Consider the following 27,421-nt stretch of genomic DNA (forward strand, 5'->3'; position numbering starts at 1 on the left):
ATCTGTAAGGCAGCATTGTTATCAACAAAAATAGGAGTAGTTAGGAATTCAAAACCGTAGTCGCGCATTTGTTGTTGTATCCACAAGGACTTGGGAGCAACAACTGGAGGCAGCGATGTATTCTGCTTCACAGGTTGATGTAGCAACGCATGTCTGCTTCTTGCACTGCCACGTCACCAGGCGACTTCCTAAGAACTACATCCTGCTGTTGTTGATTTGCCATCCATTTGCAACGCCGAAATCAGAATCACTGTATTGCGGTCAAATCAAAGCTATCATCCCTAGGGTACCAAAGACCGGTGTCTGGGACATCCCTTCAAATAGCGAAAAATCCTTTTTGCAGCTGACAAATGGGGAGGCCTTCGGATTTTAGCTTGATATCTTGCGAGCAGGGCATGTTGGATACATGATGTCAGGCCTCGAAGCAGTAAGATACATGAGAGATCCGATCATAGCACGATAATAGGAGGAGTTGACGCTTTCACCCTTCAAATCCGGAGTAATCCGTGCATTTTGCGGAAGTGGAGTACCAATGGGCGTTTGCATCTGACATCTGGAACCGGCCCAAGATGTCACCAACATATTTAGTCTGATGGATGAATATCCCAGACTCGGTTTGCTGCACTTGTAGGCCCAAAAAGAAATTAATCTCCCCCATCGCACTCATCTCGAACTTTTCCTGCATAATTTGCTCGAATTCCCTGCACAAAGATTCATTAGTAGAACCAAATATATATCATCAACATATACCTGCACCAGCAGAAGATCTCCATTTTGTTCCTTGACGAAGAGGGTGCAATCAATAAGGCCTCGCCGAAATCCATTCTCCAGAAGATAGTTGGATAGGGTTGCGTACCAAGCTCTAGGTGCTTAATGTAAACCATAAAGAGCTTTGTTGAGCAACCAAACCCGATCAGGATGGACTGGATCTTCGAAACCTGGAGGCTGTTCCACATACACCTCTTCTTGAACTATCCATGAAGAAAAGCACTTTTCACATCCATCTGGTAGACTTTGAATCCCTTAAATGATGCATAAGCAAGAAAGATCCGAATAGCCTCCAGACGAGCAACTGGTGCATAGACTTCATTGTAGTCAATCCCTCAATTTGACGAAAACCCTGAACGACCAATCTTGCCTTGTTACGAATAACCACTCCACGGTCGTCCTTCTTGCATTTGAAAACCCATCGAGTGCCAATTTTCTTGTAGTTCTCTGGTCTTTCAACAAGCTTCCAAACACCAAGCTTTTTGAAATTGCTGTAGTTCTTCCTGCATGGCTTCAACCCAAGCATTATCTTTCAACGCTTCTTTCCACGATTTTGGTTCTTCTAGTGACACATAAACACGTGAAGGACCAGTCATTCTGCAGACCAGATTCTCTTATGGCTGAATACAAACCAGCATTCTGGTTGTTTCTCAGCTGATTACGCGTCTGCACACCGCGATAGACATCTCCTATTATGTTCTGCTGGGGATGGGTATCATGAATCCTCATTCCGGGATTATCTGGCACACGAGCATTGTTACCCAAATTATTGAAATTAAGATCAACAACCAACTTCACACCAGGGATGTGTGTAGAGGTGGATGCATTCCCTTCAGCAGTATCCACATTCTGCACATGAGGTGTATCAACAGAAGCACCTTGAACAGGAGCAACTGGAGCAGAAGATCCTTCAGCTGCATCATGATATTCATCATCTTCAGAAGACTCATTATAGTCAGCAGCATCTTCATAAACCTCATTTTGAACCGTATTGTTAACCGATGAAAAACCTTGAGGGTCAACGATAACAGGTCTGACCAATGGCGAAATAGTAGCATTGTCGCTTTCAAATAACATTCTTGCAGCTGCTGATTCTTCGTCAAAGGTTGGCAGATTGAAGGAGTCAAACAGTCCATCATAATCGAACATCCACGGATCACCCGGAGCCCTAACAGGACTCGTGTACCTTTAAACCTTCACCTCACTCCATAGCTCTATCTTTTTGGTAGCTAAATTCCAAACATGAAAATTAGGAGTTGCATACCCAAGGAAGAAGCCCTCGATACCCTTTGCTCCAAATTTTCCATCTGGCTCAATCATGGTATAAGGAGCACCAAAAGGTTCTAGGTAAGAAAGATCCGGTTTCCTTTTCTGAAGGAGTTCGAAGCAAGTTTTGCCATGTCTCTTTACTGTAAGAACTCTGTTTAATGTGTAGCACGCAGTCGACACAGCCTCCCCCCAGAATTGAACAGGGAGTTCCGACTCTACTAGCATTGTTCTTGCAGTTTCAATTATCGTGCGATTCTTCCTCTCCGCGACACCATTTTGTTGTGGAGTATAACGAGAACTGTATTCATGAAGAATGCCTTTAGAAGTACAGAACTCATCCATAACTTGATTCTTGAATTCGGTTCCATTGTCGCTTCGGATCCTCTTCACTTTCAACGAATAGAGATTCTCCAACATTGTGAGAAGATCCTTGAGGATGCCAGGAGTTTCACTCTTGTGTGCCATGAAGGATACCCAAGAAAATCTAGAGTAGTCATCAGTAACTACTAGACAATAGGCATCACCGAACGTTGTCTTGTGTTTCATAGGTCCAAAAAGGTCCATATGAAGACGTTCGAGAGGCATGCTGACAGTGTTGATTTTCTTCAAAGGATGGGATTTCTTCGTTTGCTTCCCCTTTTGGCACGAGACACAGATATCTTGTAAATGAAAACTTCTCACAGGGACACCACTCACAAGATTGTTTTTCACCAAATGGTTCATCTTTCTCAAGTGAATGTGCCCCATTCTTCTGTGCCAAGATATAGACTCCTTTTCAGTGGCTTTTGAGACAAAGCAAGTGACTTGTGCAGACGTGGTAATGGCTTGGCTCATATCGAGAATATAAAGATCATTAACTCTGGGAGCCGATAAGAGAATCCATTCTTGTGGAATTTTGAATCCGGGCTTCAGCACATAACAGCCGGCATCATCAAAATGCACGGTGAACTTTTTATCGCAGATTTGCGACACACTCAGAAGATTATGATCAATTTGACGAACATAATTGATCTTATCGAAACACACAATACCATTGGAGATACTTCCCTCTCCAGTGATATATCCGCCTTTGTCTCCCGCAAATGCAACATAGCCTCCTCTAATATTTCTCACGTCGTACAGAAGCCGTAAGTCGCCAATCATGTGCCTGGATGCCCCACTATCAACAATCCAATGACTATTAATAGTTCCTCCTGGAACACCCTGCACATGTCGTTCAAAAATCAGTTGAGGATGGGGACCCAAGCCTTAGTGGTCTTGGGTCGTCCCTGAGCATCACGAAACGTGATCTCGATCTGTTGATGATTCTCAAACACATTAACTCCCCCTGAACTATCACCCGTTTTAGGTCTCCAAGTTTCTTTTTGCCTACCAGATTGAGTGTTGTAAATTGTTTTTGGAAATTCTGGTTTTAACGGCTGTGACATACTTGGTTCCCTTTTAACTGTTTTAACTTCTGGTTTTAAAGCTTTCTCAACAGTTTTTATATTCTTACGTCGCAGTTTCGATTCTTGTTCTTTAATAGTTCGTTTATCACGTTTTGGTGAAACTGACTGACGTTGAGGGTGAACCTTTTCAGGTGGAGTCTTCTCAACAAATTTTTCTTTTGGAGCGTTTGGGCAATTTTTGATGATATGCCCAAATTCCCCACACTTAAAGCATGTTCTCCTCTCAACGAATTTAGGAGAACTTGATTGACCATGGGATGTCGAGCTCGTGGAACCAGAGGTACTAGCCTTTTCATCACACCCATTTGTATGTTGAGTGTAATTGTTATCACTGTTACGTTTTAAGATTGTGACTTGTTGTACAAAATCAGTGTTAGATTTGTTCTCAAAAGTTTCAATCTTATCAGTACCCTTGGATGACACGAACTTGACATCTTTTGTTTTCTTTTGAACTCGAGCTCCTTTTGTTTCAGATTTCATTTGAGAGACATTAGGCTTTTGAGCTCGCTTGATTGGTTTTCTGCTCTTAGAAGCACTGTATTGTTGAGTGGTTGGTGATTTTTGATTACCAAACTGTTTTCTGATCTCATCCTTAGGAATTGGATCACATTGTGTTACTACAATTCCCGGAAGAGTTTTTCCCAAAAATTTGTTTGTATTATCTTCAAAGACTTTATCAATCAAAGATTGATTAACATTTTCAATTGGGAAATCATGATCTGAGTAAATTTTATCACCACCAACCAATGTGTACAACACATTGCTGCTTTTAACAGCAGACACAGACTTCTTGTCAACCTTGACAGGATCTATCACTTGTTTCTCGACTGATGAAGCAGTAGGAGTATCAGGATCACAAAGGATGTGATTCTCAAGTGGAATGACTACTCCTTTCATCTTGCCAAGTGATTTATCCTGATCACTTACATCCAATTCTGATTCATCATCCGATGACTCATAGTCCTCGATAATTGGAGGACCTTGCTTCATGGATGCTGAAGCTTCTTGCTGCTTTGTGGATGTGCTTGAAGAATTGTCCGGTTTGAACCCTAGGCCAGTAGAAAATTCCTCAAAGTTCAGAGGCACACTGGGTTCATACCGTGGCATATCTTCCTCATCAGGCATCTTGGTATAGTTATGCCTCAAAGGGGGCGGGCATTTCTTATATCCTATGCCCTTTTGATTTCCCTTCAGTTGTTGAACATCGATGATGTGATCAAGCACAAATCGGGAGTTAGAATAACTTTCCAATTTCTGTTTGATTGCATCCTGCTCACATTGGGCAATGGCTAGCTGCTTCTTGGTTTCCTCAACAAGATTTATGTATTCATTTATACTTATTTGTTTATGGTAAACCACCTTGTTAACTTCGGATACACTTTTCTTTAATGTTTCTATTACATATTTAAATTCTTTTTCGTTCCGAGTTAAAGCCATGTTTGCCTCTTTGCATTTCGAAAGTTCAATAACCAAATTCTGATTATGACTATGAAGCTTTTCTGATTCAAGCTTCATATCTGCACATGATTTACAAACACTAGGAGCAGGAGGTTCAGAATTTACCTGACTCGAAGAGGCTGAGACATTTGCCATAAAGACAGTTTGAAAAGAAAAAGCTCCATCTTCAGAAAAGAACTTCTCCATTTCCTTTGATGCAGTAGCAGCCCTCCTGATCAGAATTGATTTCTGACATTTAAGCTCATCAGCTTCATCCAATAGATCTTGAATATCAGCACCTCCTTCCTCCTTCACATCAGGCTCATATTGATTATCTCTAGAAATAGAGCCTTCTTCATCAGAACTACCAGAATAACCAGAGCTGTCATCACTCTCAGAAAATTCTTCCTTATGAACATGCTTGATGTGATTGATAATCTTTGCATAACAAGCTGTTCCACCACCCTGATCACCTTCTCCAAACTGAACAGACCAGTCACATCCTTCATCAGCTTGAACTGTCAAAGCCCGATTGGGATTTGATGGTCCAGACTGGTTCTGATTGTTGTTGACTGCCACAATCCTCCTGTCTTGGTTTTCTTGCTGGGCATTTACATTTGAAGTCCTCGTCTGGTTTCTAAAGGGGTTATGATTGCCTTGTTTTGTTGGTCGAGTGCACTCACGTTTAAAGTGCCCTTTCTCGCCACAATTAAAGCATATGACAGCATTAATATCAAACCCATACTTCGTGTCTTTCTTTCCTTCCAACGAAGTTCTTCCAGTACGAGCCATGAAATCTTTTGCCCTTCTGACAGCACTAGCAAAAGCCCACTTAATATCCATCAACTCCATTTCATCCTTGTCAATCTGTTGAGAATCTTCATGGGTCATGTTGATGTTTCCAATATGACCCGCAACCAACCCACAGTAAGCACTGACCATAGTATTGATGAGTTCTACATGCTCCTTTGCAACTTCAATACTGACTTGAGAAAGGTTTGAAGTGTCAACGCGAACAGTGTTAGGGTTTGGAGGTTGAGAATTGTTTGTAAAATGAGCTTGTTGTGGTGGTTGGACTTGCGGCTGTGATGGAACCGGAATGTAAGATCTTGGATCAAATTGTGGTTGTGCCGGATTGACTTGCGGTGGAGGTTGAGGTGTTGGAATATAAGTTCTTGGATCGAAAGCCGGAGCAGCAGATGATTGAGGAAACGGAAAAGAACTTGTGTTGGACACAAATGCAGTTTGCAGTTTTGGTTGCTGAGCTGCATTAGATCTGGCTAAGGCATCAAATCCAGGAAGATACATTTCTGTATTCTGAGGAGCAGGAACTCGCTTGGCTTTCCTGATTTCTTCATCATTTTTATGTTCCAACTTCTGGATGAACTCATAGATATTTACTGTGTCTAGAGTACCAGTATGCTTCAACAACTCTATAAACGAACTCCACTTTGGAGGTAACGCATCAGCAAACCTGTTCACCATATCCTGTTGGGTAGCCAAAACCCCATAAGCACACATTTCACTAATCAAATGATAAAAACGCGTAGTCATATCATTAAGGGTTTCATTTTCCAAAAACTGAAAAGACTCAAATTCTTTCTTCAACAGATCATGGTGGGACTTTTGAGTAGCTGCATTGCCTTCTCCTCTCGCAACCAAAGCATCCCACAATGTTTTCGTGTCTCTACAGTAGGAGAACTGATGATAGATATCTTTGTTAAGTGCTTGTGTAAGTGTAGCAAAAGCCTTTTTCTCCAGATCATAGGCTTTCTTGTCATCTTCCAACATGTTAGCATAACCCGCTGAAGTGGATGCAGCAACTTCCAGATTGGTGTTGAATTGATTGATGAAACACGTCCAAAGCTCGGTGCTTTGCCCTTGCACATATGTGTGAAACCGACTTTTCCATGATGGAAAGTCGTTCATATGGTTTAACTTTGGTGGACGATTGTTGCTGCCTGTTTCACTTTCACTGATTAGCAAATTTTGAATACTTTGACTTTGATTGGATACCAAAGCCCATTGACTGGCACTGATTGCCGGTTGTGGAAACATGCTTCTCGCCCACGCTGCTGCGGAAGTTTGATCTTGACCGGGCTGTGGGTCCGTACTCCAGTCCCAAGGATTTGTACAACTCATTTTTGATGTCCACTACCTGAAAACTTGAACAAACACTTGAAAAGACACTGTTATGGGTAACTTGCAAACCTTCTGTTGAAAATTTGAAACTGCCTTGACGAAACAGAATAATACTTTTGACGAAACAGCAGTTGACGAAACAAAACCTGTTTCTTCAAAGAAGTTTGAGGAAACAGACTTGTGATTCGTCAAAAAAGGACCTTTGTCGAAACAGACTTTGATTCGTCGAAGGGACTTTTGGCGAGATAGATGTGATTCGTCGAAGGGATCTTTGGCGAAACACCTTTCAGTTTCGTCAAAGATACCTTTGGCAAGATACTTCCTGTTTCGTTGACTTTCTTTTTCGTTGAGTTTTTGATTCGCCAAAAAGAAACTGTCAGAGGTTGGTGAAAGTTGGTGAAAAGTTTATACCCAACCTGTCTACCTCACACGATTTCCCACACCTGCTATCCACCAACTTAGAAGTATGGTGGATGTATAAGTCAAACACTTTTTCAAATAACAAGACCTTATCTTTTAGATCAAAATCCAACCTTTTACAAGAACACTTTGAAGATAGTATGAGAAAATGAAGAACACTAGAACTGTAGGATGAACTGACAATTTTCAAATACGAATTTTAACTAAAAATTTCAATCAAAACCAACTTGTGAGTATGAAGAGCACACAAACAAGTGAGGTTTTCACTAAAATTTTAGCAAAATCCCAAAGAAAAACAAGATTTCAAGAACCAAATTTCCAGAAATATATAAAAGCCTTAAAAACCAAAGTTTTATAAAAACACAACAACTTGTTCAACAACCCGAACTATGTTTGATTTTAAACAAGGATAAGAGCCAATGCTCTGATACCACTTGTAGGTCCCTAATTCGGAGGATCGATTTTCACTACGGAATCCTTGTTTATAACAAACAAAGTTAAGTGTGCGGAATCCACTTAACTTAGCCAACCAAACATAGAACAAGATAAACACGCGGTTAACCAAAGAAACACAATCATTTGATTAATCTTGATGAGAAATGCCAACTGATACAAACACAGTTCTTACAAGCAACAAGAGTAAACTAGCATCTCTAACCTTTGCAATGAACATTCTGTGCCTTTATATAGCAGGTGGGCTTATCTGCTTGACGAAACAGAAGATGGGTTGGCGAAACAGAACAAAGCCCATTAACAAGCCCAACAGTCAACGAATCAAGTCTGATTCGTTGACTACCTTGACGAATCACAAACGAAACAAACAAACCTGATTCGTCGACATCAATTTGACGAAACAGGCCTGTTTCGTCAAGGCCTGCAAAGTTGTAAACTGTTTCTGCACAACAGTTTGCAGAAACAGATAGCACAGAAGGTTATTACATATTGACATAAATACCCTTACATGCGACATGCATAGTTTTACCGTAAATACATACAAGGAGAGACAAAATACGTCGGACACAAGCGGATAGGAGGATATCCGACTTGGTCGACTACGGATACAGACTCGATAAAAGACTAAGACCTTATAAAATACGACATTACATAAAAGACTAGTAACAGACACAAAAAGTGCACCAACATGACATGAACTTCTCACACCTTCCGGATGATGTCTTGTAATTGGTGCCATAGCAGAATGCCTCCACACGGAGACAACTCAATAGTCCTCACCAATCCTAACTAGTAATACGGTAAATATCAGATAGATATTGGTGAAGGATTAATATTTGAGATATCGGTTATTATGGTGCAATATTGGTAATTTTAGTATCATGCTAAATTTATAAATATAGCAATTTAACACTAACAATTCAGTATGCTCTCATACCATTAAGTAATTAACCTTTTCCAACTTGCAAAACGTTAACAATTGTAGCAAGTAGGAACTGACTAAGACTTAAAACATTAAAATTTGACAATAATAACTAACAATTAAGACTCAAAACACTAATATCAACAATAAGAAGAAAGACGAATGGTAGAAATAAGATGAAAGGTATTGATATCAGAAAAATCGGTTATATATCGGTCAAATACTGATATTGCCAATATTATCAATACTGATATTCAGACCAATATTTTGCACTGATATTTCAGCAGGAGACCGATAACCCATATATATCAGTGATATATCGAGATATTAACTACATAACTTGTATCTACAAATGAACATATAATCCAACTCCCACACCACGAAGATGATAGCACAGACACGATTTTAAAAAGTTTCCAAAGGTATATTTTAATTAAATATATTTCTCAAAAGCTTATTTAGTTATTTTGTCTCAAATAAAAGGAAGACACCGTAACCAATTTCAAAAGCAACATAATATGTAACAAAAGAGAGTATAGGTAATAGTAAAAGAAGTGTGAACATCCATAACCCAATATCACACCCTCATTATGTGCGAAAACCATGGTGATCACTTCATGTTAAGAAAAGACCAAGATTATAAAAAGAAAATTACTATTAAAATTGAAATATTTAAAATTATATTGTTTTTCAAACTCAACCAAACAAAGTAAAAAAAAACTACTCAAAATAAATAAAACTCATTAATAAATAAATAAAACTCAAAATAAATATTGTTTTTCAAACTTGTTCCAATAACTCAAAATAAATAAAACTTATTGATTGATATCTAGGCATCCTATATGATGTTATCATGAATCCTGAGCGTGGTTGCCTGAAACATGTAGAATTAAGAATGGTTACCTAACTAATGAACTATAGCTCAATTGGTATTGGAAGGGAAGTGAAAATTTTGGTTTGAGGCTATAGGTCTCAAATTCGAATCTGATTCCAACCGGATTTTACCGCATTGAGCTTTTGGACGGCGTGTTTTCCCCGAACCAGTGATAGTGGACAACCTAGCGCTTGTCTGCGGTCGCAGGCGTATGCATTTATTTTGCCAATGGGTTACCTCGGGTAGCCTCGGGTAGCCGAGCATTTATTTTGCCAATGGGTTACCTCAGGTAGCTGAGCATTTATTTTGTTGGCCTTTTAAAGAAAGCATGGTTACCTAAAAACTCATTAATTGATATCTAGCCATCCTATATAATTAAGGTTTATTATTATGCTGGTCAATTGGGACGGTTCGCCCATGCATGCTCCATAACTTTATGTAGGTCCCTTTCACGGAGGATGACGAACCTAAACCTTGTTATACAAACCTACTAGCGAGTGCGGAATCCAAGCTAGTAAGCAAACCGGGATGAAGCAAGTAGAGAAACAAACACACAAGAGTTCACCGATTAACACCACTGTATTAATACGTATGAAGGTTCCGGTTACAATCACAATGTTTACAAATCTAACTTGCAAACTCTCACTATGTGTGTGTGTGTTTCGGACAGAATGCTCTCAGCTCTATCTTCCTGTCTGTCTCTCTAAGTGTCTGTCTTATGAAACACAACACACTGCATGGGTATTTATACCCAGCCCTTGATGTCTGGTCCGAAGGATCCGATAGATGGTCCGAAGGATCATCTATCGATGACAAAGCATTCGAAGGATCAGCAGGGACCTCGAAAGATCACCTTTCGAGGTCTATCCTTCGAAACATATCTTTCGATGAGATCGAAGGATCCGCATTATCCTTCGATCTCCTATCCTTCGACACAGAACATCTTTCAACATTATTCTAACTGTTGGCCAAGTCAATCCGGAGGATGGTTGACTTGGTCAACTTACAGACTACCATGGACATCGTTTACATACAGACCGAATACAGACAAAGTACAGACACAAGTGCATCAACAAACTCCCCCTTGGCTGTAGCTTTGTCTTTATCTTCTATAGTTGTAGACTCGTCTCGAACTTCGATGGTCTTTGGTCTTCGAGTTCTCAAAACTCTGATGTCCTTTCAAGTCTTCAATGTCGGAGGATCTTTAAAGTCTTCACGTCTTGAAAGCAGAGAGTGTATCAACAAACTACCCGTATTATGTAGGAAGTGTGTTGACAAACTCCCCCTTAACATAAGCTCCCCCTTGAGTTATGCTCGTGAATGACTTGATCTTTATGAAGTGAGATCCTTGTGGTGTTGATGATGGCCAGCGGCAACTCGATCATCTTCATCTTTTGAGCGCCTTCTCGTCGTGTCTTCATTCCAAAGCTTTGTCTTCGACCATGTTCTCCTAGCCTTTAGAATCTGCACATGCAAGAAATCTAAACGCGTAATGAGAACAACTGCTTGGAATAGTTAGTATAACCAAATGACACACGAATGACCATGTCATAGTCAACCACCGTCCGACAGTTTGAAAGTTTAATAAATTTGTCAATTTTAGTTTTAACTTTCAAAACACGCAAATTTCGACCGTTTATGAAGATTTTAGTCAGTTCGGTTTTCGTTCAGGTTTCAGGTAACGAAGGCTCGAGCTCCAACATCGTACGATCGAAAATAAAGTAGAAAGAAAATCTTTTTGGCTTTTATAAAGTTTATATTAAAACACGCCTAAAATCTTTTTGGTATTTTTGAAATTAAAAGACAACAATTTAAAATCCTTTGAGTGTTATCAAACGACATCACCACTAATGTCGTGCTGATATGCACCAAACGACGAAACTGTTTAAAAGAAAAACAATAAAGGTTAAGCAGTAAATAAATATATACAGACATTCTTTTTGTGAGTTTCGACGGTAAGAGAATCATATCAGTGTACGGTCATGCCAAAACACTCTTGTTGTTCAGTTAGTTAACATTAAGATAAGCATCCTATAACAATTATCGGTATTGTTGTCCACTTAAGCTCAACTTATCAGATGTAATCGTGGCGAGGGGATACGTTAAGGTATAATTTATACTTACCAACCGGTGTTCATCCACATCACGACACATTCCCGTATCAAGGTATGCACGAGAGTTCATCTTACCGGTGAGTATACCGATTATCATCTGTTTGACCATATAAAATGTGAGATACTCACTTATTTTGATTTGAAAACAAGCCCTATGTGATAGAATCACTTATTGATGAGGAACTTGATTTTCATATGCATGAAGGCACAGGTGCAAGTCCGTGAACAGGTCAGTACTTCCGTACAGCAGAGAGACGAACTTGACACCCGGATAAATGTGATATTTTATCACTTATTTGATTTGGACATGTGATTGTTTATCACTTATTGAGGTCGAATGCAGTATGTAATATGTACACGTATGTATAGTATCATGGAAGATCTAGACTTGCGTCCCCGTTATTTTTCGGTAAAAGATACAACCATGATACCCAGATGATAAGCAGCATAAAGACTGAATATCTCAGAACCTCGGCAATCTATCAAACGAAATTTCGGTACTAAGACCATATGCCAATGAATGGTTCCCACCTGGTCTTCAGTCGATTTAAGATTTATATCACCCTGCACACTTTAAAATGATTGTGAGCCTACCGATACATCTTATATAGAGTTGCTTATCGTTTTTCATTTAAGGTTTAAAGAGGTTTGGATAGACCACTGATGTACTATCATTTTCTCTTTTGCTCGCCAGGAAACTCATTTTTGTTTTTCTATTGTTTTTGTGTTTTTGAAATTTTTCGATGTTTTTGAATTTTCAGATTTTCGGATTTACTCCCCCTAAAATCAATAAACTAAGATAAATTTAAAAACACACAAAGGTATTTACAAAAATGATTTTCCGATGTTGGTTTACTCTTGCTTGACCTTAATGCCATTTACCAATAATAAGAAGTCAAATCTAGATTTGTCAAAAGCTTTGGTAAATAAGTCGGCACGTTGGTCATCGGTGTGGACCTTAACAACATCGATTAGCCTTTTCTCAAAGCAATCACGTATGAAGTGATATTTGATTTCGATGTGTTTGGTCTTTGAATGCTGCACAGGATTTTTAGTGATATCTAAAGCAGCAGAATTATCAACGTAAATAGGAGTAGTTAGGAATTCAAAACCGTAGTCCCGCAATTGTTGTTGGATCCAAAGAACTTGGGAGCAACAACTTGAGGCAGCAATGTATTCAGCTTCGCATGTTGATGTAGCGACGCATGTCTGCTTCTTGCACTGCCATGTGACTAGGCGATTTCCTAAAAACTGACATCCAGCCGTTGTGGATTTGCCGTCGATTTTGCATCCGCCAAAATCAGAATCACTGAATGCGACTAAGTCAAAGTTATTATCCCTAGGATACCACAGACCGGTGTCGGGGTACGCCTTCAAATAACGAAAAATCCTTTTGACAGCTGCAAGATGTGAGGCCTTCGGGTTAACTTGATATCTGGCTAGCAGGCAAGTTGGATACATTATATCTGGCCTTGATGCTGTGAGGTACATAAGGGATCCGATCATTGCGCGGTAGTATGAAGGGCTAACAGGTTCACCCTTCAAGTCAGGAGTTATTCCGTGATTAGTTGGCAGTGGGGTACCAATGGGCGTTGCATCGGACATCTGGAACCGGCTCAAGATGTCACCAACATATTTAGTCTGATGGATGAATATCCCAGACTCCGTTTGTTGCACTTGTAGGCCCAAGAAGAAATTCATTTCCCCCATAGCACTCATCTCGAACTTATCCTTCATGATGCGCTCGAAATTCCTACACAAAGCATCATTAGTAGAACCAAAAATAATATCATCAACATATACCTGAACCAGAAGAAGATCTCCATCTTGGTCTTTGATGAAGAGAGTACAATCGATAAGACCTCTGCGAAAACCATTCTCCAGCAGATATGTAGATAAGGTTGCATACCAAGCTCGTGGCGCTTGATGAAGACCATAGAGAGCTTTGTTGAGCAACCAAACCCGATCGGGATGGACAGGATCTTCAAAACCTGGAGGCTGTTCGACATATACCTCTTCTTCAACCACACCATGTAGAAAAGCACTTTTGACGTCCATCTGGTAAACCTTGAATCCTTTGAATGAGGCATAAGCCAGAAAGATCCGAATAGCTTCCAGACGTGCAACTGGTGCATAGACTTCGTTGTAGTCGATCCCTTCTATCTGACGAAAACCTTGAACGACTAAACGAGCTTTGTTCCGAATAACCACTCCACGGTCGTCTTTCTTGCATTTGAAGACCCATCGAGTGCCAATCTTCTTGTAATTCTCAGGCTTTTCAACAAGCTTCCAAACACCAAGCTTGTGAAATTGCTGTAATTCTTCCTGCATAGCTTCAACCCAAGCACTGTCTTTCAATGCTTCTTTCCACGACTTTGGTTCTTCTTGTGACACGTAACACGCGAAGGACCAGTCATTTTGTTGGCCAGATTCTCTTATAGCTGAATACAAACCAGCATTTCGGTTGTTTCTCAGCTGATTACGCGTCTGCACACCGCGATGGACATCTCCTATGATATTCTGCTGGGGGTGGGTATCGTGAATCCTCATTTCAGGATTATCTGGCACACGAGCATTGATACCCAAATTATTCAGATTAAGATCAACAACCAGCTCCACACCTGGAATATGGGTAGAGGTGGATGCATTCCCTTCAGCAGTATCTATATTCTGCGTATGAGGTGTATCACCAGAGGCACCTTGAACAGGAGCAGCTGGAGCTGAAGATCCTTCAGTTGCATCATGATATTCATCATCTTCAGAAGAATCATTATAATCAGCAGCATCTTCATAAACCTCATTGTGAACCATATTGTTGACTGACGATGAAGCTTGAGGGTCAACAACAATAGGTCTAACCAAAGGCGAGACAGCAGCGTTGTCACTTTCCAATAACATCCTAGCCGCTGCTGATTCTTCGTCAAAGGTTGGCAGATTGAAAGAGTCAAATAGCCCATCATAATCGAACATCCACGGATCACCCGGAGCCCTAACAGGACTCGTGTACCGTTGAACTCTAACTTCACTCCATAGCTCAATCTTTTTGGTAGCTAGATTCCAAACACGAAAATTCGGAGTAGCATATCCAAGGAAGAAACCCTCGATAGCTCTTGCACCAAACTTTCCATCCGGCTCAATCATAGTACATGGAGCACCAAACGGTTCAAGGTAAGAAAGATCCGGTTTTCTTTTCTGAAGGAGTTCGAAGCAAGTCTTGCCATGTCTCTTTACTGTAAGAACTCTGTTTAACGTGTAGCATGCAGCCGATACAGCCTCCCCCCAGAACTGAATAGGGAGTTCCGACTCTACTAACATTGTTCTTGCAGTTTCAATAATCGTTCGATTCTTCCTCTCAGCGACACCATTTTGTTGTGGAGTATAACGAGAACTGTACTCATGAAGAATGCCTTTAGAAGTACAAAACTCATCCATAACTTGATTCTTGAATTCGGTTCCATTGTCGCTTCGGATCCTTTTTACTTTCAACGAATAGAGATTTTCCAACATTGTAAGAAGATCCTTGAGGATGCCAGGAGTTTGACTCTTGTGTGCCATAAAGGATACCCAAGAAAATCTAGTGTAGTCATCAGTAACTACTAAACAATAGGCATCACCGAACGTTGTTTTGTGCTTCATAGGTCCAAAAAGGTCCATATGAAGACGTTCGAGAGGCATGCTGACAGTGTTGATTTTCTTCAAAGGGTGAGACTTCTTTGTTTGCTTCCCCTTTTGGCACGAGACACAGATATCTTGTAGATGAAAACTTCTTACAGGCACACCATTCACAAGATTATTTTTCACCAAATGGTTCATCTTTCTCAAGTGAATGTGTCCCATTCTTCTGTGCCAAGATATAGACTCCTTTTCTGTGGCTTTTGAGACAAAGCAAGTGACTTGTGCAGATGTTGTAATCGCCTGGCTCATGTCGAGAATATAAAGATCATTAACTCTCGGAGCCGATAAGAGAATCCATTCTTGTGGAATTTTGAATCCAGGTTTCAGCACATAGCAGCCGGCATCATCAAAATGCACCGTGAATTTCTTATCGCAGATTTGCGACACACTGAGAAGATTGTGATCAATTTGCTTAACATAATTGATCTTATCGAAGCACACGATGCCGTTGGAGATACTTCCCTCTCCAGTGATAAACCTCCTTTGTCACCCGCAAAAGCAACATACCCTCCTCTAATATTTCTCACGTCGTATAGGAGCCGTAAGTCGCCGGTCATGTGCCTGGATGCTCCACTATCAACAATCCAATGACTATTAATAGTTCCTCCTAGAACATCCTGCACATGTCATAAAAACATCAGTTGAGAATGGGGACCCAAGCCTTAGTGGTCTTGGGTCGTCCCTTAGCATCACGAAACGTGAGCTCGATCTCTTGATGGTTTTCAAGAACAACTGCTCCCCCTGAATTGTCACCCACCTTAGGTAACCAAGTTCGTTTTTGCCTACCAGTTTTTGAAGATTCTGGTTTTACAAGTTGTGAAACACTTGGTTCCTTTTGAACTGTTTTAACTTCAGATTTTAAAGCTTTTTCAACAGTTTTCATGTTCTTACGTCGTTGTTTAGTTTCTTGTTCTTTTACAGTTCGTTTATCATGTTTAGGTGAAACTGATCGACGTTGAGGGTGAACTGTTTCAGGTGGAGCTTTCTCAACAAATTTCTTCTTCGGAGCATTTGGGCAGTTTCTGATAATGTGCCCAATTTCTCCACATTTGAAACAAGTTCTCCTTTCAGCAGACTTAGGAGAACTTGATCGACTAGCAGATGTTGAACCTGTAGAACCTGAGGTACTAGCTTTTTCATCACACCCGTTTGTGTGTTGGGTGTAATTGTTATCACTGTTACGCTTCAAAATCTTGACTTGTTGTACAAAATCAGTGTTTGATTTGTTTTCAAAAGTCTCAATTTTATCTGTACCTCTTGATGCTACAAATTTAACATCTTTTCCTTTCTTCATGTAACGAGCTCCTTTTGATTCAACCTTAGCCTTTGGCTTTGGAGCTCGTTGTTGTTGTTTACCCTTAGAAGCAGTAGGTTGTTGAGTGGTTGGAGATTTTTGATTACCAAACTGTTTTCTAATCTCAGCCTTAGGAATTGGATCACATTGTGTTACCACAATTACCGGAAGTGTTTTTCCCAAAAATTTGTTTGTGTTGTCTTCAAAGACTTTGTCAATCAAAAATTTATTTACATTTTTAATTGGGAAAACATGATCTGAGTAGATTTTATTATCTCCAACCAAAGTATACAACACATTACTGCTTTTAACAGTAGTTACACCTGTCTTATCAACTTTGACAGGATCAATCACTTGCTTCTTAACAGATGGAATCTCAGGAGTATCAGGATCACAAAGAATGTGATTCTCTCGTGGAATATCTACTCCTTTCATCTTGCTAAGTGATTTATCCTGATCACTTACAGCCACTTCTGATTCATCATCCGATGTCTCATAGTCCTCGATAATTGGAGGACTTTGCTTCATGGATGATGAAGTTTCTTGTTCCTTAGAGGCTGTGTTTGAAGAATTGTCCGGTTTGAACCCAAGGCCAGTAGCAAACTCCTCAACATCAAGAGGCACACTGGGTTCATACCGAGGCATTTCCTCCTCATCAGGCATCTTGGTATAGTTGTTCATCAAGGGGGGCGGACATTTATTATACCCTATGCCTTTCTGATTTCCCTTTAGTTGTTGAACATCGATGATGTGATCAAGCACAAATTGGGAGTTAGAATAACTATCCAATTTCTGTTTGATCGCATCATGTTCGCATTGGGCAATGGCTAATTGCTTTTTAGTTTCTTCCACAATGTTAATATATTCATTTATACTCACTTGCTTGTGGTAAACTACTTTGTTAACCTCGGACACATTTTTCTTTAATGTTTCTATTACAGATTTAAATTCTTTTTCATTCCGGGTTAAAGCCATGTTTGCCTCTTTGCATTCCGACAGTTCAATAACCAAATTCTGGTTATGACTATGAAGCTTTTCTGATTCAAGCTTCATCTCAGCACATGAGCTACAAATACTAGGAGCAGGAGGTTCAGAATTTACCTGACTAGAAGAGGCTGAGCCGTTTGCCATAAAGGCAGTTTGAAAAGAAAAAGCTCCATCTTCAAAGAATAGCTTCTCCATTTCCTTTGATGTAGCAGCAGCCTTCCTAATCAGAATTGATTTTTGACATTTAAGCTCATCAGCTTCACTCAGTAGATCTTGAATATCATCATCTCCTTCTTCCTTCACTCCAGGCTCCGAGTGATTATCCCCAGAAACAGAGCCTTCTTCATCCGAACTTCCAGAATAACCAGAACTGTCATCACTCCCAGAAGATTCTTCTTTATGAACCTGCTCGATGACCTTAGCATACAAAGCAGTTCCACTTCCCTGATCACCTTCACCAAACTGCACTGACCAGTCACATCCTTCATCAGCTTGAACAGCCAAAGCTCGATTGTGATTTGTAGTTCCAGGCTGTCCCTGATTGTTATTCACTGCCACCATCCTCCGTTCACGGTTTTCTTGTTGGGCATTCACATTCGTCTGGTTTCTGAAAGGGTTGTGATTGCCGTGTTTTGTTGGTAGAGTGCACTCACGTTTGAAGTGCCCTTTATTGCCACAGTTGAAGCATGTAACGGCATTGATATCAAACCCATACTTCGTATCTTTCTTTCCTTCTAACGAAGTTCTACCAGTACGAGCCATGAAGTCTTTGGCCCTTCTAACCGCACTTGCAAAAGCCCACTTGATATCCATCAACTCCATTTCTTCCTTGTCGATCTGTTGGTAGTCTTCATTGGTCATATTGATGTTTCCAAGCTGACCTGCTATCAAACCACAGTAAGCACTGACCATGGTGTTGATAATTTCCATATGTTCCTTAGCAACTTCAATGCTAAGATGTGAAAGATTTGAGTTGTCGACTCGGATTGTGTTAGGATTTTGAGGTTGAGGATTGCTTGTATAATGAGCTTGTTGTTGTTGTTGTTGAGGTTGTGGTTGTGGCTGTGTTGGGACAGGAATGTAAGACCTCGGATCAAATTGAGGTTGTTGTGGAGCAGCTGTTGACTGAGGAAATGGAAAGGAACTTGTGTTGGAGACAAATGCAGTCTGCAGTTTGGGTTGCTGGGCTGCAGCTGCTCTTGCTAGAGCATCGAAACCCGGAAGATACATTTCTGTATTTTGAGGGGCGGGAGCTCTCTTGGCTTTCCTGATTTCTTCATCATTTTTGTGTTCCAGTTTCTGAATGAACTCATAGATGTTAACTTGATCTAGAGTTCCAGTATGCTTCAACAGCTCAATGAAAGAGCTCCACTTTGGAGGTAAGGCGTCAGCAAACCTACTTACCATGTCTTGTTGAGTAGAGACAACTCCATAAGCACACATTTCACTAATCAAATGATAGAAACGTGTGGTCATATCATTCAGAGTCTCGTTTTCCAAAAACTGAAAGGATTCAAACTCTTTCTTCAACAAGTCATGCCGAGACTTTCGAGCAGCTGCATTGCCTTCTCCTCTAGCAACTAAACAGTCCCACAATGCTTTCGTAGTCTTGCAGTATGAGAACTGATGGTAGATGTCTTTGTTAAGTGCTTGAGTAAGTGTGGCAAAGGCCTTTTTCTCCAATTCATAAGCCTTCTTGTCTTTCTCAAGCATATTGGCATAACCCTCAGAAGTGGACGCAGCAGTCTCCAGATTTTCATTGAATGCATTGATGAAACACGTCCAAAGATCGGTGCTTTGCCCTTGGACATACGTGTGAAAGCGGTTTTTCCATGATGGAAACTCATTCATATGATTCAGCTTTGGTGGACGATTGTTACTACCCGTTTCGCTTTCACTGATCAAAAGGTTTTGAATGCTTTGACTTTGATTGGATACCAAAGCCCATTGACTTGGACTGATTGATGGTTGAGGAAGCATACTCTTTGCCCAATCTGCAGCAGTGACTAACTCTTGATTGGATCGTGAGTCCACACTCCAATCCCAGGGACTTGTACAGCTCATTTTGATCAAGTATTAATTTAAGATCTACACAAGCACAAACTGTTAAGTGTACACAGACACAAATCGAAAGATACAAGACTTGTTCGAAGGAACAACACTTGTTCGAATGATCAACAAGGTTCGAAGGATCCCTGTTGAGTTTCGAACAATGATTTCGAAGGATTGACTTCGAAAGATTGATCACACGAAGGGTCCTTATCTCTCGAAAGATGATTTCGAAAGATTCTCCTGATATTTCGAACACAGATCTCGAAAGATTCACCAACTCGAAGGATCCTTATCTTTCGTAGAGAAACAGTAGCTCGAAAGATGTATCCTACGACAAGATTCCTTGGCTCGAAAGATAGAACACAGGCTTCGAAGGATATTCGAAGGATGGGTATCTGTCGAGCCTCCCTGATCGAAAGATTATCTTTCGATGTCGAAGGATGTCTTTCGATTGCTCTGACACAACTGAAAAAGGTGACAGGTTGGTACGAAAGGTGATAGGTTGGTGTACCAACTTTCGGCAGAAAGGATGTTCTGCCAACAACTTTTCACCAACCTTTTGACTTTCAAACAAGATTTCCCAAAAAGGCAAATCTTATCCAACAAGTCCAGTCACCGGAACACACCGGAAATATGGCCGGAAAAATCAAAGTCACTTAAAAACAAGTTTTCAAGTTACCCAACCCAACCTTGAACACTCCCGAAAGTTTAGAACTCGTTTTTCAGTTTTAAGATGCAAGAAAAAACCACCAAAACGGGTGCTAAACCTAGTGTCCAAAAACACCAAGAACTCGAACAACCCGGTTTTAAACAAGGTAAGAGCCAAAGCTCTGATACCACTTGTAGGTCCCTTTCACGGAGGATGACGAACCTAAACCTTGTTATACAAACCTACTAGCGAGTGCGGAATCCAAGCTAGTAAGCAAACCGGGATGAAGCAAGTAGAGAAACAAACACAAGAGTTCACCGATTAACACCACTGTATTAATACGTATGAAGGTTCCGGTTACAAGCACAATGTTTACAAATCTAACTTGCAAACTCTCACTATGTGGTGTGTGTTTCGGACAGAATGCTCTCAGCTCTATCTTCCTGTCTGTCTCTCTAAGTGTATGTCTTATGAAACACAACACACTGCATGGGTATTTATACCCAGCCCTTGATGTCTGGTCCGAAGGATCCGATAGATGGTCCGAAGGATCATCTATCGATGACAAAGCATTCGAAGGATCAGCAGGGACCTCGAAAGATCACCTTTCGAGGTCTATCCTTCGAAACATATCTTTCGATGAGATCGAAGGATCCGCATTATCCTTCGATCTCCTATCCTTCGACACAGAACATCTTTCAACATTATTCTAACTGTTGGCCAAGTCAATCCGGAGGATGGTTGACTTGGTCAACTTACAGACTACCATGGACATCGTTACATACAGACCGAATACAGACAAAGTACAGACACAAGTGCATCAACACTTTATATGAATTTTTCTTTAAAACCTAATTTTCATTTTATGTCATATCCTGGACGAATTCTCGCCATCCAATTTCTTTGATAGAATGTATATAAATATTCCATTTCAATTGGACAAGGCATACGATATTGTATCTATCTTCTGTAATATCCTTTTCTCACCAAATTAGACATGTAATTTACTGTTAAATTCATTTGATGGTATTTATGGTATTATCTTTATACATAAATGTCAACACCATATCATCTATTATATTATCAATTTCTTCATTGTTTGTAGTTTCTTTTGCAAGTAGTTTTTCAACACCAATTTATAGGTTTTATCACGAAATTTACGGGTTTTAGTAGATAATCTTTTTTCTCTCATGTTATTTCTTAAAGGAGAAGCGACTACAAATACGGATAATTGACCAAGTTGTTGACCAACTTGAGATAGGACCTCCAGAACTACTTCCTGTAAGTCCTTCCTTTTGTTTTGTTTTTTTATTTATTTATTTTCACTTCACCTTTTGTTTAAATTATGATAGATATTTATAAAATGAATAAACTTAGTGATAAAAAAGTAGTTATTATAAAATTATGTGAATCCTAATATATAACTATTATATTACATAAATAAGTAGGGTAGATTGTTATTAAGGACTTTACTTGATCAAATTCGGAATTATATACTACATACAAATTGAATGGCAGCACCAGAAGTGCTTTTTTTAAAATCAAATTCAGCCACGTACAAACTAATTATTTTTGGTTTCAGAATAAACAGCCAAATTGAATCCACGTGCAATCCAAAATTCAAAACGGGTGGATGGCACTACGCCACACACCGAGAAAATCGTCAATCACATCATATCTTATCTTTCTTAAGATGCCGCGTCTGATAAGAATAGCGCTATGGGGCACGTCCAGGTACGGCCGAGGCCTGGCGCAACCCGCCCCTCCCGGTCCGTCCGTCGCCAATGTCGGAAGCTTGCCGTGAGACGTCCCTACTCTCTTTTCTTCTTTATACACACATATACATACATAACACACTATGTATATTGAGCTTATTCCTCATACCCTAGTGTCCGGCCCCTTTAGCTCATCTTCACACCTGCTTACGTAGACGCCTATGTAACGGATCATCCTTTGAGGACTACACTCCTTCACATCCCATAGTCTAATCTAAACCCTCTCGCGCGAGAGTGTAATAACATAAAAAGTGGACATGACATGAAACTTCTCAAAATTCATGGTTGGCGTCTTGTAATTGATGCCACAACAGAATGCCTAGCATGCCTCTACACAGAGCTAACTTGACAGTCGTATACGAGTGAACATATAATCCAACCCACATCAAGAAGAAAGTCAGATGATAGCACACACCATTTTAGAAAAGTTTCCACGGGGTATATTTTAATTAATATATTTCTCAAAATTTATTTAGTTGTTCATATCAAACAACTAGTAGATACAGGTGGTAGGTTTTAGTGTTATGACAAATTTTTATTATATTTACTTGTATAATATGAGTTCATCAAATAAATTTATATGAACATGTATATATGCCTAAAAATAAAAAGTAAGATTAGAGACAATTTCAATAATTTAGATTGCGTTGAGTCTTTAAACCATTTGACGATTAAAACATAAAAACACAGATAGTTAACTCAACTGACATAAAACATCAAGTAAGTAACAATGTAACAATGTATGGTAAACATAAGTGAAAATGTGTGAAATGTTTCGTAATGACACAAGTATTTGTCTGTATTTTATTATAAACATAAACATTATTTATTAAAAAAGCCAAAATATGTTCAATGTTTCATAAAAGGCCATATTTTCATCCATATTAATATATTATGGCTAAAAACATTTATATCTATACATGTCCGATTCCAGGTTTTCAATATAGGAAATTGGCCTGTAATAATCCTTATAATAAAGCTTCAACATTACCAGTCATTTAATTCTTCATTTGAGCTCCAATCAAACAACGTCATCATCATATTCAGTAAATCTCATCAATAGCAAAGATAAGGTAGGGTCTTAGAATGTAAATGTAGACAACCTTAAACATGTAACCCTTCATGGTTAATGATTTTTTTATCAAGTTGACGACAAAGTTGAGAAAGCAAGGCATGAAATTCCTGTAAGACACTAAGACCTTTCTATCTTTCTTACTCATTTTTTTTTTGTTAGTGAAATGTTTATAAAAGATAAAATCCATAAATTGAAATACATTAGATAAAATATGAATATGATAAATTTGGAACAATCACGTTTATCATTTACCAAATACAGAACAATAGAGATACTCATTATTATAAACTGGGTTAGAAACTTGTGTATTATAGAGGGTTGAGTTAATGAGATATTAAATAGTTATTAATAAACCTTAAAAATAAAATAAATAGTAGAGAAAATAAGTATTAAGAAAATAAGAGAGACTCTGAGATGGAGTTAAGTACCCAATAGATTAAAATGAAAACATTAAAAACCTTTGGACTGAACTTAACCAGCAAAATAACATAAACCAAAAAAACTAAAATAACGTTTAACACTAAAATTTAAAAGTCCAAAATATTTTTTCTAATCAACCCACTAAACCTTATTTAAATAACAAAATAAATAAAGTTATACACCTGACAAGTCGTCACACCGGAAAGATGATTTGAAAGTGGTTGTAACTATTGCTATCATCGTTTTGCCAAATACTATTTGTTTTATTTAACTAGGGTTACACTCGCCGCTCCGCGGCGGGTGACTCGTTTTTTAATAAGTTATATAACGAAAACGTAGACGCAGTGGTTAAATTAACGTTAATGGCAGGAAACCTGTCAATGTTGGTTCGGTTCATAATAAATTTATAACATCGGTACGGTACCGCACTAGAGATGACTATCTGATTTATTAACAAATTTCAAATGGAAACTTAGACGCCATGGTAAAACTAACGTTAATAGCAGGAATCCGGTCGAAATTGGTTAAGCTCATTACGGTACCGTTACGATACAGAAACCCTATATAGCAACCGAAAGTGAAAACTAAAATAATAAAGTCGTGATATTATCAATATCGAGATGTGTTTTACATCGATCAAAACAATTAAAACGAATAACGATACCGGTATCAACATTCGTTTGATATCATTGGTTCAATAATAACGCGTTTCTACGAGAATTTGATTAGCAGTAGGATACCGGCACCTCGTATACCAAACAAAAGAAATAATGTAGAACCATGGGGGAAAACACATCGTAAACTTTACGTCGGAATGTAGATAAACACGAATTTATATTGCCACCTGACGTAAAACGTAGTAAATTAAAAGAGTCAAAGTAATAGCTTTTTAAGTTTTTAGAAAGGTAGGAGAAAAAGAATGAATTAAAAGTTGAGATAATAACATAACTTTAACTAAGTGAAAAAAAAAAAAAAAAAGTAACTGAACTTTGGTGGCAAAATTTCAAATACATAAAGTCAACTGAAGCAAACCATTGTTTGTAATTGATATATATAATATGAGCCTTTATTTAAAGTATTACTGATAATAATTTTCAGAAATTTTTATTCTTTATTTATAGAGGCAGTGAATATGTGGATTAAGATGGGTGTCTTTTTAAAGGGGGAGACTATTTGCACACTTGGTGCGTAGATAGTCAGCCTAAAAAGGTTTTTTTGTCATATATGCAAACCCTGCATTGTCAAGCTATGGCCAAAGCGCGACGTTTTAGTCCGGTTAACCATACAAACAAAGACTGACGGGTCTGTTGACCGGACCAAAACGTCGAGCTTTGGCCGCGTTTTGGTCCTGTCAACCAGACACCCTGTCAGTCTTTTGTCTGGTTGACATGACCAAAATGCGGCCAAAGCTCGGCGTTTTGATCTGGTCAACATACCCGTCAGTCTTTTGTCTAGTTGACCGGACCAAAACGCCGCGCTATGGCCACAACTCGACACTGCAGGGTATGCATATAGGACAAAAAAGTCTTTTTTAATATGCATATAAGGCATTTGGGTGTGCCAATAGGTACACCCTCTTAAATTCTTGAGAGGTAGCTTATTTGAAAGGTGGATTTCCTTAAGTAGAATACTGCCAGCAACTTGCTGTAAGATATGTATGCAAATAAAGAGATAAGGTTGGTCAACTTAAGTCAAACAAGCAATGTTTTTATCTTATTGAGTAAACTCTCAAAATGGTCTCTAAGGTTTGGTGACTTTTGTCATTTAGTCAAAAACTCAAATCTTTTGAATTTGGGTCCCAGTGGTTTTAATTTTGTTGTCGTTTTCATCCAAAATCTAGTAAGATTTTTCAGTTAAATCCAGTTTTTTTTTTGGGTCTTTTTTCTCATTTTTAATGAAGGGCAAAATGGTTAGATTTTTTTAGTTCGTTATAATAAAATGTTAAAATATCATTTTGCCATTCACTAAAAAGGGGAGAAAAAGACAAAAAAAATTGGATGTTAACTGAAATATCTTCCAGATTTTGATTTTGGATGAAAATGATAAAAAAATTGAAACCACAGGGACCTGAATTCAAAAGGTTTGAGTTTTGGACAAAAGTGACCAAACCTCATGGCATTTTGACAGTTTACTCGTATATTTGTTTTTCGTTAGGATTCAAAAAGCAAACATGTTTCCTAATAATCAATGTGATATTAAATGAAAATGGTAATAAAATTGAAATGTAGAGACACAGATTCAAAAGGTTTAAGTTTTGTACTAAAGTGACAAAAATGACTAAAACCTCAGAGACCATTTAGCAGTTTACTCCTTTAAATTAATAGCACTAATAATTATATTTTATATAAATTATATGTAAGAACAGAAATATAACCAAATTATAAATTAATATAAGACATGATAACACGTATTACATATCCCACCAAATTAGGAATTTCGTCTTGAAATTGTTCCGTTCCGCTGAATGGACGAGGATACTTTGCTTTATTCTTTAGACAATTCCCATGTTCTTTCTGGTCCTTTTTGACCTCCATTGCACTAACACCATTGGTATAACTTCTTCTTAAATTTTCAACACTTGTAGTATCCAAAATCTTTACCGGTTGTATCCGTAAAATAGAGTTTCTTCATTGACTTGAACATCTTCTAGTGGAATAGCTTGAGCTGGGTCAGCCAAACACTTGTGTAAATTAGACACGTGAAGGTATCATGAATTCCTTCAATGTCGAGTAATTCTAACTTGTATGCTACAGCTCTGACTTAGAAATAATTTTATAAGGACCAATGTATCTTGGGCCGATTTTCCTCTTTTCCTAAATCTCACAATGCCTTTCCGTGAGAAACCCTTTAACATAACATAGTCTCCAACTTTAAATTCTAAAAGTCTTCTCATCTATTAGCATAACTTTTCTGACGATCTTAAGCTTCTTTTAATCGTTGCTTAATTTGTACTATCTTATTAGTTGTTTCTTGTATAATTTCTGGGCCAGACAACTGACTTTCTCCTACTTCAGTCAACAGAGTAGGGTTCTACACTTTCTCCCACATAAGCTTCAAAATGGCGCATGCTTTGATCTAGCATGGTAAATATTATTGTAAAGAAAATTCAATTAATGGTAGGTGAGTATACCTACTACACCAAAGTCAATTACACACCCGACTTCAATTGATTCAAGTGCCTAATTCTTTCTAGAAACAAGTCCAAAACTTGATGTGAATCGAATATCTCTATTATTGAACAGTGGCACACCATGTCGGTAACAATTTCATTTATATACATTCTAGCTAAACCTTTCTAAAAGAGTAACTTTCATTGATGGGTAGAAAATGTGCTTGGTTAGCCTATCTACTATACCCATATTGTATCATGCCCCTTTCTGTTTCTTTGGAAGTTTAGTGACAAAATCCATGGTTATTCTATCCTACTTCCATACTGGTAGTTCTTTATGTTGCAATAATCCAACAGGCTTTTGATGTTTAACTTTTATTTGAAGGCAAGTCCAAACACAACTCTAACGTATTGAGGAAATAGATCTTTTCATTCTAGAATACCAATAATGACTTTTCAGGTTCTTGTACATCTTATCTGATCCTGGATGTATTGTATATTTGGACCTATGGGTTCGTCTAACAACTTATTTTGGATA

Source organism: Helianthus annuus, unplaced genomic scaffold, assembly GCF_002127325.2.
Source record: "Helianthus annuus cultivar XRQ/B unplaced genomic scaffold, HanXRQr2.0-SUNRISE HanXRQChr00c001, whole genome shotgun sequence".
In the NCBI taxonomy this organism is placed as follows: Eukaryota; Viridiplantae; Streptophyta; class Magnoliopsida; order Asterales; family Asteraceae; genus Helianthus; species Helianthus annuus.